This window comes from Pelodiscus sinensis, chromosome 1 (assembly GCF_049634645.1).
Source record: "Pelodiscus sinensis isolate JC-2024 chromosome 1, ASM4963464v1, whole genome shotgun sequence".
NCBI classification, from domain to species: Eukaryota; Metazoa; Chordata; order Testudines; family Trionychidae; genus Pelodiscus; species Pelodiscus sinensis.
The window spans coordinates 312,025,630-312,038,041 of NC_134711.1; the positions used below are offsets into that span (position 1 = coordinate 312,025,630).

Consider the following 12,412-nt stretch of genomic DNA (forward strand, 5'->3'; position numbering starts at 1 on the left):
TGGGGAGCTTCTGGGTTGCTCCGGAGCGGCGCTGCGGGACCAACCCGGCAGCCCCCAGCTGCTCTACCCCAGGGGTAGGCAAGAAAAGCCTGGTCTGCTGGGGAGGGGGCACTAGCTGTACCCCCCCAGCAGACCAGGGGGACAGGAGCAAAGCCTTGGAGCACGCCCGCAGCGGGCGTGCTCCAAGGCTTTGCTCCCCGTCTCCCTGTAGACCAGGGAGATGGGGAGCAAAGCTGCTGAGCATGCCCGCAGCGGGACAGCCCGGGCGCGCTTGAGCTGTCCCCCTGCGGGCGTGCTCAGCAGCTTTGCTCTCCGTCTCTCTGGTCTGCAGGGAGACGGGGAGCAAAGCCTTGGAGCACGCCCGCAGCGGGACAGCCCAGGCGCGCCCGGGCTGTCCCGCTGCGGGCGTGCTCCAAAGCTTTGCTCCTGTCCCCCTGGTCTGCTGGGGAGGGGGGGGGGTCCAGCAAAGCCGCTGGATCCCCCCAGCAAATCAGGGAAAAGCGGCGGCTTTTCTCGGGTGTCCCTGTTCTGCTGGGGGGGTGCAGTGGCTTTGCTGGACCCCCCCAGCAGACCAGGGGGACAGGAGCAAAGCCGCCCAGGCGGCGGGAGTCCAGCTGCCTGGGTGGCTTTGCTCCGGGGCAAACGAGCAAAGCCGCCCAGGCAGCGGGACTCCCGCCGCCTGGGCGGCTTTGCTCGGGTGTCTCTGGTCTGCTGGGGGGGTCCAGCGGCTTTGCTGGACCCCCCCAGCAGACCAGGGGGACAGGAGCAAAGCCGCCCAGGCGGCGGGAGTCCCGCTGCCTGGGCGGCTTTGCTCGGGTGTCCCTGGTCTGCTGGGGGGGTCCAGCGGCTTTGCTGGACCCCCCCAGCAGACCAGGGAGACCGGGAGAAGCTTTTCTCGCCCCGGAGGACACGGGTGGTGACCCGCCGCCCGTGAGCTCCGGGGCGAGAAAAGCCCCGTTCATAAGTGCGGATCCGACATAAGTCGGAGCCGCGTAAGTCGGGGACTGCCTGTATATGTTCAAAATTAGACAGCTATTTCTAGGGAAAGGTTGTAAACAGGCCTGTCCTAAACAAAGAAATATATTTACCTCAGTTTACACATAAGTAGTAAAAAGGGCTTTTTGACAGCAGAGAGAAGAGCACGGGAAACAGAACAATATGCATTTTAACAAACACAAATGGGAGAAGAGAACATGGAGCCTTCTTTACCACCAGACTCCATGTTGCTGCTTTGACTGCTTGAATAATCTTTACTTTGAATGGTAACCCTTAGAAGAATCCACTTCAGAAATTCATTGGACTACAAGAGAACGGGGCAGAGACTCCCGTCCCCTATCTGTCTGTTTCAATTAAAAAGAAAGGCATATGCACCTATGGGACAGTCACCATCTTCCTGTAAGAATGTGGGCGAGGAAGTCAACCTTAAAAAAGCCCTGAACCAAAATAAACTTTATGATGTTTTTGCTTTTATTTGTTTGTAAATATTTTTAACTTTCTCATATTTTAATGTACTTAAAATCCCATCATATTTTGTTAATCATTTTTTTTTTAATTTGTTAATTTAAACCAATCCAGTGTTATGTTTATAATTTGCTTGCTAATTTCACTTAACGTAATAAGCTGTTGAGTATTGGGTCCTTACAGAAGCAATGAGCCTTAATATCTGAACTGTCCAGGAGAATACTGGACATTGTAGAATACACATTTTTGGGGAAATCTGGAAGTAATAGTGTTTTGGGGTCACTCTTCTAGTTGTAACCAAGGCTGGTGAAATTGAGAGAGGGGCTGTAAGAAGGGCTACTGGGCTCAGAGCTGCTGAACCTGACTGTCTAGCACATATATACTTAGGATGCTATCTGCATGCTGGTAGGCTGGCTGTCAGTGTCCCAGTTGGTAGCTACAATTGTAAAGCATTGTGAGGAGCCTAAGGTTTACAGGGCAGGCAGTGGCATGACCCTTCATTGGTCTAGATTGCACTCCAGGATTATGATACCCTTCAAGGTTCAAATCTGATTAACAAAAGGCAACTAAGGGAAAGGTCCGTCTTGATGGAGATAGTGTGAGCAGCCAAATCTTGCTCGAAGCAAGACATTCTAGATGAAATACTGACCCTACTGAAATGAATTTTACCATTGGCTTCATTGGGGTCTAGATTTCATCCTGGGTGAACTAGTTATTAATTGCATAGCCAGTCTGATGAAATAGAAGTGTGATGTGACATGATATTGTCTGTGCAGCATGATTTTTGCATCCCATGCCACCTCATTATCTTTCATAAGGATCACCTTTTGTATGAGGAAAAGGAGGTAACAAGATAGAACCTTGCAGTTTCCTTCTGTGGGGTGCAAGAGGAGATCGTTGAGACAAATTATACATCACTACCCCCTGGCTCTTGGAGTAAATTTGTCTTGGATTTGAGTTGCATTAAACAAACTGCTTTAGCTTTATCCTCATGGTTTGTCAGCAAAAGTCATTGTGATAGTTTGTTGTGTATCATTTCTGTGGGTTTTTTGTTTTATTTTCCTGCCCCTTACAAACATTTTGTCTAGAAGGGGGTTAAGAGTATTCAAATGTCATTGATATCTGTAGGAGATAGAGACCTTGCGGTGCTTTTCAAAATCCTGGTCATAATATCTAGAGAGGGCACTTTTATTTTCACACATTTTATTTTCAGTCTTTAATAGCAGAATAACATTCAAGAAGGCAGTTCTGTGATTATCCTAAAGCAAAACATCTGCTTTGGCTCTAATCTTGCTTGGTTATCCTTCCAATGAGGCATTTTGATTAACTTTGTATTCTTAAGAAAACAATTTGTGTCATGGATCTAATTAAGGAGTTTATGTAACACATATAAAGTCCTTTTGGTTTCTGCATCTCTTCTCACCTCTGCCCCGATACGACAAGCTTTCAGTATGCAGCGGTCAGGCAGTTACCTCTTCTTCTTGAAAACAGTTTCTTCACTTAAGAAACGTGAACGAGTGTCACATCACTCTTTTGTCCTGGTAAGGAAAATTGTACTTCTTTATTTTTATACTGCTATTTTTTTTTTATCAAAGAGTCTCTAAGTTCTGTAGAATATTAATTATTGATTACACTTGTAGTTGGGCTTCTTTTTGGATGAGTAAGCTGACTGGGAATTCAGGTTACATTTAATTTTGATGATCATGGTCCACATGGAATAAAGTGGGTGAGTGGACAGGAAGTCTTTAGAGAAGAGTTGGTGACTTCCTGGGGGAGAAAACATATACATTAAGTATAGTGAAAATATTTATTTTCCCATATGGGGCAGGAAATGGTCTTTTCTGGTGGGCAGGATAAAATGTGTTGGAGGAAGAGTAAGATAGCCATGCCTCTTTTCTTCCTATTTGTTCATTTTCCTGAACAAGGTGCCTTTAGAATAGGGTACAATATGTGCAAAAGTGGTCAAGATGCAGAGCTCCTACCTGTTGTGACATATTTGAGCAGTATACTGCAGATGTATATAACTACTAACTACATCAGTTGAGTGCTGAATTGAATTAATGGATAAGCATATTAGGTGTTTGGAGATGTGATGGACTGATAACAGGACAAACTTAGACTCTTGTGTTTAAGTGGACATGTGGCTTATGCTGTAATTGACATACCTTAGTGTCAAAGTTCCCACCACCACGGGAACAGTGGGGTGTTTTTGGTTTCATAGGCTGTTGATTTTCCCCTCATCCCATCTGCTGTTCCCTGAAGATGCTGTCGTCTGCTAACATTAGTATTTCCTATGTTCTTTGCCTCCTACTCTTCACTGGCTCCAGTCATTACCATTTCCTCCTCTTCCCCCTGCACACTGTTCCCCTTGCTACACTCCCAGCCAGGCACTTAGTGCCTCTTTTCAGAAAGCCTGTGCAGAGTTAAGAATACAGATCATAACATGCAATTCCCATGTTTTATCAACAAAGCCCTTCTTGCTAGGAAAAAAAGCTTGCTTTTGAAAATCCCTTCATGCATCTATTTTTTATAATCTCAAACATTATCATTTTACACAGGGATGTTCAGGGGAGACATTCTTGTCATATGTTGGTGGGATGCTGCTTTGAAGTTAAGAAGTATTTAATTTTCCTGTGTGGTTTGGGGATCATGTAAATGTATCATATGTTATTGCAACCTTTGAAGTTCCTCTGATTGATTTGCAAACATGTCTGATAGCTCTAGGTAAATCAATTCTGACTATTTAAGGCTTTTAAAACTTTGTGATTATCACACTCATTCTTCAGTAAAGTGACAGTGAGATATTATTATTGCTCTGTGTGTGTGTGTGTAAGGGAGCTGGTTGTTTTATTTGGTAACTTTAAGTGCTCTTCATATCACACATTTGCATGTGTATGTTAAATATTTACTGTGTGCAAAATCCCCGGTCTTGCCTGATAGCTTTATTAGAACCTTATTAGATTACAGAACATCCCTGGTTTTGTATCTTAATGAAACTGTCAATAGACTCCAGTTTGAGTGACTGTATTTTTCCACAAACTGGCGTGGGAACTGTTTGGGAACAAAGGGTTCCTGCGGCATGCTAAAGCTAGTTAAAGCAAGCAATGACATCATATGTTCTTCTCTCTCCCCCACAACACATCACCTGAGAGAAGCCCCTCAGAAAAAAAGGACTTAGAACAAGGAGGCCCAAGCTGCACAACAAATGCAGCTTGTTCCTTAAGAATCTGCAAACCTACTTGTATCTTCAGCCAGGGTGAAAATTTGCTAATTCATATCCTGTTTTTCTAGTAGTAAGGCTTAGTTTGCAGTTTTGTTTATTTATTAAGTAATCTGCTTTGATCTGTTCGCTATCACTTATAATCACTTAAAATCTGTTTTTTAACAAAGTTGTTTGTTTCATTCTAAACAGTGCGAATTTGACTGAAGTGTCTGGGGAAAAATCTGTTTGGTTTAACACAAATCTCTCCATATTGAGGGAGGGCAGCCATATTAATGAGTTCACACTATACAGATCCCTATGCAAGATAGTATAATTTTAGGTCTATCCTTTAGATCTGAAGACCTCAAAAAACTGAGAATCCCGGACTTTCCATGGTAGATTGTTTTCATGATTAATCAAATTTACTTTTAAAAATGCATGCCTTATTTACCTTGATTTTTTAGCCTAAATTTTCCTTTGCTGAACAGTATTTCTTCATCTCCTGGAAACTTTGAATCTTAGAAATGTAGGACTGGAAAGGACTTGAAAGATTACCTAGTCTCAGCCCCCTACACTGAGACTGGACCAACTACATTGAAACCATCCCTGAAAGATATTTGTCTAATGAGTTCTTAACTACCTCCAAAGACTGAGATTACATAGCCTCTCTTGGAAGTCTGTTCCAATGCTTAAATATTCTTCTAGTTAGAAAGTTTTTCCTAATATGCACCTAAATATCCCTTCCTTCAGATTAAGCCTATTACTACCTATCTTGCCTTCAGCAAACATGGAGAACAATTGATCACAGTTCTCTGTATTACAAGTCTTAACATATTTGAAGACTGTTATTAGGTTCTCCCTGCAGAGGTCATTTCTCAAGACTGAACATGAATGAAACAGGTTTTTTTTTTTAATATGTCCTCACCAGTCATATTTTCTAAACCTTTTGTCATTTTTAGCTGTCCTCTGAACACTATCCAACGCATGGTTTTTGAGCCGAGGCCTCAACAGTACCACGTAGTAAGAGAATTATCTCCAGGGCTTACATACCAGATTCCTGTTTAATACATCCCAGAATTATGTTAGCTTTTTTCAAGCTGCATCACATTGTTTGCTGATATTCAATTTGTGATTCACTGTAACCCCCAGATATTTTTCTGCTATGCTACAGGTTGAACCTCTCTGGTCCGGCAAACTCCATGGTCTGGCATGATTTTTATTAGATGTATTTTCACTTATCATAGACCCGGGGTGGCCAATCCATTTAACAAAGAGAGCACATTTTTTTTTTAATGGAGGCTGCCCCTTTAAGACAGCTGCCATCTTGGGCGCCATTTTTAAAACCCCGCAGCTTCAACCTGGTAAGCACAGGAAAGCCGGGGACCAGGGAGAAGCCAGCAGGGGGTGAGGGTCATGGGGGAGGGTGCAGGAGTGGCTTTGCGAGTAGCACTTTTGCGGGGCAAGAGCCGCATGTGGCTTGCAAGCTGGGGTTGGCCACGGCTGTCATAGACACTCTTCACACTGTATCTCCTTTTTCTTCTAGCTGTATATTTGCTTTATGTAAAACTAATACCACATTGCCCGGGGTGTTTAAAATCTTGTTGAAGACAGTGCTGTCTTGCTCTTTGCTGTTTATCCTGAGGATGACTATGAATTTTCAAAAATTCTTCATCAGGCGTGCTGATGAGGGCAGGGCAAATGCAGGGTCATGGGCGATTTAAAAGGAACCAGGGTGCCTGCTCACCACCGTGGCAGTGCAATAGGGAGAAGGGAGTCTTTCTGCCTTTGCTTTATGCTGCTCCTGGAAGTGACTGGTATGTCTCTTTGGCCCCTGAGAGAGGTATCTCTGTGCACTGCCTCCATCCTGAGTGCTAACTCTGCAGCTCCCATTGGCTGAGAACTGCATTGAAAGAAAACTGCAGAAAGTGCCTGAGGGCAGCAGTGTGCAACCCCCCCCCCCCATGTCCTCCATCAAGCAGCTGCTACCAAAGGGGTGTGTTTTCAGCAGCCGCCCAAGGTAAGCACTGCCCCCTGCTGTCTCCTACACCCCAAAACCTGCCCTAGGCCAAAGCTTGCTCCAAAACTCCCTCTGAGAGCCCATCGCCACACCCTCTCCTGCACCCTAACTCACCTGCGCCAGCCTAGCACCCACACCTCAACTTCCTCCCAGAGCCCAACCCTTCACCTCCCACACCCAAACTCTCTCCCAGAGCCTTCACCTTGCACCCCATCTTGTACCCCAACACCCTGCTGCAGCCTGGTGAATGTGAGTAAGGCTGGGGAGAATGAGTGACAAGGGGTAGGAGGATGGAGTGTGTAAGGGGTGGGGCCTCAGAGAAGTAGTGGGACAGGGGTGTGGCTTCAGGAAAGGGGCATGACATGGGAGAGGGCAAGGGTCTTTGAGTTTGCATGATTAGACAGTTGGCAATCCTACTGAGGCACACCAATGGCAGGGGGGAGGCAAATGAGGCAACTGCCCTGGGGGCCGCCCACAGCCCTGACTCCTTTAAAGTGCAGTCGGCAGCTCACTGGGCACTAACCATAAAATAAATGTACTTTTACTTTCTATTTGCTCCAGTCCAGGGCAGCTTGACTTCGATATTTTAAGTTCATGCTTAATAATTTCATTTGTTGCCTATTATTTTGTCTTAAATATCCATTCAGTATGTTAGATGAAAGGCATGTTGTAAAATTGCCTTACATCTATACAATTAGCTGGGAGAAGGCGTTAATAGGACCTTTCTTATGGACATACATACCTCAGCTTTTTTCTTGCTGGCTGCCTTGTAGTGCTTATTCCTGACATTAGCTGCATACTACCAATTCTTTTGCCTGAGATGCTTTATAACATGTTTTCTATTGTAAAAGTATGCCACCTGCTTCCTCATTCTGATTTCTTCCCTTAAATTTGTTTTCTCAGATGTTGTACCACTTGTGTTTACTTGAAAAAAGCTCCATTCTCTAAATAGGGTTGCCAGATGGATGAATCAAAAATACTGAACACCTCTCCCCCCAAAAAAAACACCGGGAAAAAATTCTGTTGAAGGAGAAAAAAAAGGGCAGGGGGGAGGGGGGAGACCAAAGTTGTTGAGGAAAAAAACCCTCCAAGGACTTATTAAGCCAAAAAAACCCATTAAATTAAAACAGCATTAAAACAGCATGTCCCCTTTAAAAGTGAACACAGGGATAGGAACAGGGGAACAGTTGAGCACTAAGTCCAAGGGGAAAGCATTGCTTCCCCTAGCTCTTTTGCCAGCAGCCATTTTGTGTCAGCAGCCTAGGGGAACCAGGTAAGCATGGGGACTGGGGGGCTGGGGGTGTTGGGAGCTAGGGGAGGGCTCGGGGAGGAGGTTGTGTGCTGAATGTTTGTAGGGTGCCAGGTGCCCAGCATTTTCACCTCCTGCCCGGGGAAAAATTCAGAAAATACTGGACATCTCAGGTGTCCAGTATTCTCTGCATTTTTTTTTACCAGACAGGAGGTGAAAATACCAGACCATCCAGGTGAATACTGGACACCTGGCAACCCTATCTCTAAAGCATGTGTGGGGAACCCTTTTTCCCCCTATTGGAGCCATAGAGCCCCAGAAAATATCACTCAGGGACTACACACGACCCTATGGGGAGCATGGAAGCTTAGGGATTTCCCTATGGTCAGGGGTAGGGGCAGAAATGAGAGGTTCAGAGTGCAAGAGGGGGATCTGGGCTGGAGCCAGAGGCTTGATGTTTGGGAGGAAGTAATGGCTCCGGCTGGTGGTGTGGGCTCTTGGGTGGAGCTTGGGGTGTTCGGAGTGCAGGAGGGGACTCTGGGCTGGGACCAAAGCATTTGGAGTATGGGAAAGGGCTTAGGGCTGGAGCAGGAGAGTGGGTTTGGGATTGAGCCAGGAGTGGGGATTCCAGGATGGCACCAGCAATGGGATGGTGTTGGCTCTGGGAAGGACTTTGGGTGTGGAAGGGGATTCACACTTGGTGTGTGGGTGGGAATGTGAAATCTGGGAGGAGTCAGGACTTGGGAGGAGCTTCCAATCTGGGGCAGGGGCTGGGGGTGTGAACTCTGGCCAGATGGTGTTTACCTCGGGCAGTTTCCTATGGGCAGTGCAGAAGGTCTAAGGCAGGCTTCTCACCTGTTCACCCTGGCTCTGCACTCCTCCCAGAAGTGGCTGCCCTGTCTGGCCCCTAGACAGAGGGGGCAGGATGGGAGCTGGGGAAGTAGTGCTGGGGATGGAGGCAGCACATGAAGCTTCCCTGATTGCCTCTCTGTCTAGGGGCTTCAGGGACATGCTAACAAGTTGCTGCTTGTGGCTCCAGCTCTGCAGTGGGGTGCTAGGCCATGGCACGGAGGCTTGCTGCAGGACAGATTATGAAGTAGCAGGCCGTATCCGGGCCCTGAGCTGCAGACTCCCTGCCCTCATCTAAAGTTTGCATTAACGCCAAGGACAAATCAGCTTTAACTGGCACTTGTTCAGTTATTATATTATTTCTGGTTTGCTATGTATGACGTATAATGTAACTGATTGGATATTGAAAGCAGATATGTTTTATCCTTTGGAATTCTATTATATTGTAATAAATCCTTTATGATAAATCCTAATTCTGTCCAACTCATTTTCTATTTCACTTCTAAATTTGCATTTCCTTTTGTTTATTGTTCAACCTTGATTTTAATCTAATTCTTTTTTTCATCCCAATGAAATTCCTGTTAGTAAAAGAATAAAGTGACACTTAATCTTCAGGTGCTTCAGGCTGTGAAAAATACAGCCAGGTAGTATGTTGGATTATTGTTTTTGTATGCCTTGTATACTATTACTTTTAAAGATTACCAGAAAAAAGGTAATGCTATGGGTAATGCAGCCTTTGATTTTGAAGAGATGACATGAGTAGAATGATAGGAAAAGGAGCGAAGGTTCCTTCAGTCAGAAGCCCTTTTTATCTGCATTCACTTCAAGGCTGATTAATGCACTTGTATTTCATCCAGTTACATACTGAATGAATTAAAAATAAGTGCATGATTTGTAATTTATTTTTGTTTATAACTTTGATATAATTTTCTACTGAATCAGTATATATGAAAGACTCAAACTCTAAGAGAAGATATTTAATAAGGAAATAAAAAGTAATTGAAATAAAATCAATAGAGAATAAAAAAAGGAATGAAATCCTGTTTCCATTGAAGTCAATTGGAGTTTTCTGATAAACTTAAGTTAGATTGTGATTTTCAACCGTGAAGTATTGCATTAACAAGCTGCAGATTCCAGATGGGCTGCAATACAACATAAACTTGAAAATTGTACTTATTCCAGAGTATTTGGCAGTGATGATGCAGTAGAAGACAAGTTAGTGCTTATATTTTGATATTTTCCCTATAATTGTATATTAATTTAAGATATGTGGGTGCTTTAATTATTTCTCAAATGAATTTCTTCCTATGAGACGGAATTTGCTGTCTTACAATGATGGGGCAGATTTGGAAATAGCTCTGAATTGTGCCTTTAATCGTTAAGAATCTCACAGTTTTCAGCAAGTGAACATAAAATGCATATATTTTATATATTTATATATCCAAGCATATCAGAAGTATTATCAAATCTGCAAGGCATTGTCCATAGGCATCCTGCTTAAAACATATTTTGCCCAATTCTGGCTCTTCTAACAACCAATGGAGAAACCATGAACTAGTGTGAAATGCCTATACCTCCATTGGAAGTGCAATGTCCACACCAAAAGTTGACAAAACAAAAATCACCAAGAGGGCGTTCACACTTGCTCACTCTCTCGACACATCATGTGCACACAGGGGGCACCATCATTGAAGTATGAGCAATGTGTTGTCGGAAGGCAATCTGATCTCTGCGCATCTTGGGATTTCCACTGCAGCCTCTTCAGCTGTTGGGAGCTGCATCATGAGTAGCTTTGCGAGCCCTCTGTGCTGAGAAATGTCAAATCAGCATACTAGCCTGTTCCCCTTCACTATTCCTTACCAGTAGAAGAGCAGGAGCACTCAAGTGATTTGTTTGCTCCCTCAAAGGAGCAGCTCAGTCAGCTGTCAGACACCTCCTGGAGCTCTGAAAGGGAAGGGGCGCATGTCTGCAGGGTAGCAAAGAGCAGAGCAGAGCAGAGCCATTAGGGCAGGCATTGTGGGATACTCATGGAAGCCGGTTCTGTACACAAAACAAACAGCAGAGTCTACCCTGGCTCTTTGTTGACAATAAAAGGAGAGGAAAAGAATAAAAGTCTTTTGTAGGGGGTGGAAGTTTTATGTCGTCGAAACTGGGTGTTTTTCCCATTTCCCAGAAATCCCATTGCAGTGTGTTTTGTCATCAAAAGGCAGGTTTTGGTGACAACATTTTGTAGTGTAGACAAAGCCTTATTGTGAGTACTTAAATGTTGCATAGACCTTGTATTTCCTTTCTACCCAGGAGTTAACTTTCCGCACTGTGCAGACCTTAGCCCTGATTTCTGGCCTCTGATTGCTAGTAATTTCTGACCTTCCATCTGCAGTAATACCTAGGTATTACTAACACCTTCAGTAATACCTAACCCCACATTTCTATTGCCAGAGAGCAGTTTCATATTCACTGTGCTTTTGCAATATATACTCTCTGGGCACAAGGACTGGGAGCATTTACGCTGGGTCAGATATTGGTGTGCACAGTTTCTAATTGTTCAGAGTAACATTAATTCATAAACATGGCCAGTACTCAGAGAAGGTATAGAACAAGTTGCTGGCATATGCTGGAGATTTTAGGGGAAAAGATTAATGTGGCAACAGTCAGGAATAGGAATGTAAAATTTAGAATAATTAACTAATCAAATAGTTGATGGGATTTCCATCGACTGTTAGGCTAGCCTACAAAGGCACCTCTGCTTTTGAACTGTAGAAAGAGCTCCGCATGGAACGTGGGGCTTCCTGTAAACCCTCATTTTTTTGAGGTTTACAGGATCTTTCAAAAAAGCCTTCCCTTTTCAAAAGAACCACATTTAGACTGCGGTTTTACTTTCAAAATAGCACTTTTTCGAAAGAGCACCATGACGCGATTATGCAAATGAAGCACGGGAAATTCAAATCCCAGCTTCATTTGCAGTTTTGAAGTGCCTAATTTACATTCTTCTGTCAAAAGAGGGATGTAGCCTAGACACACCCTAGAAGTCCAAGATAAGTTCCAAAAAACGTGGACTTATAGCGAAACAACTTAAAGCGAGGACATGTTTTTCCACGGCTGACTTCCATTTGCACAATTTTTTGGGGAGGGCATGACTTAAGAGCAGGGAATGGGAGGATTTACAATGCATCAGTTCCTAAAACCATCAATGACTTTAGTGCGGAATGAATGTATACCTGGGAAACTTATAGTGGGGACGCCCTGTATATTGAAATTAGAATTGTGCATGTGGTAGTGTGCATGCACTTGCTTGTATCTTCTCTCACTGTTTCCTACAGTATTTACTTCTGATTTGATCTCTTATAGTTCTGAGAAAAACCTTGAAAAATTGAATTGAGTTTAAACTAGTGTTGTTTTTCTGAGGCTTCAAACAGCCCGAAGCAATAAAATTGAGAGGTGAAAAGTACCATTCATCTCAGTGATTTGCTGACTCTGAGACTTGTGTATTCACTTGTCCTGGATGCAGATGCCAGAAATGTCATCATTCTACCTTGTTTCTTCCCTGATAAATGTAAGCATTGTTCATACAAAACTCTGAAACATGTGCATGGGTAATGTGAAATATAGGCACTAGTGCTCTTACTCAGTACTC

The 12,412-nt window shown here is 43.9% G+C and overlaps 1 protein-coding gene across 25 annotated transcripts in view; it reads left to right on the forward strand.

Moving 5' to 3' along the window:
- The window catches only part of DLG2 (discs large MAGUK scaffold protein 2), a 1,555,116-nt gene that overhangs the window by 949,440 nt on the left and 593,264 nt on the right, over positions 1-12,412 (forward strand). The window lies entirely within an intron of this gene.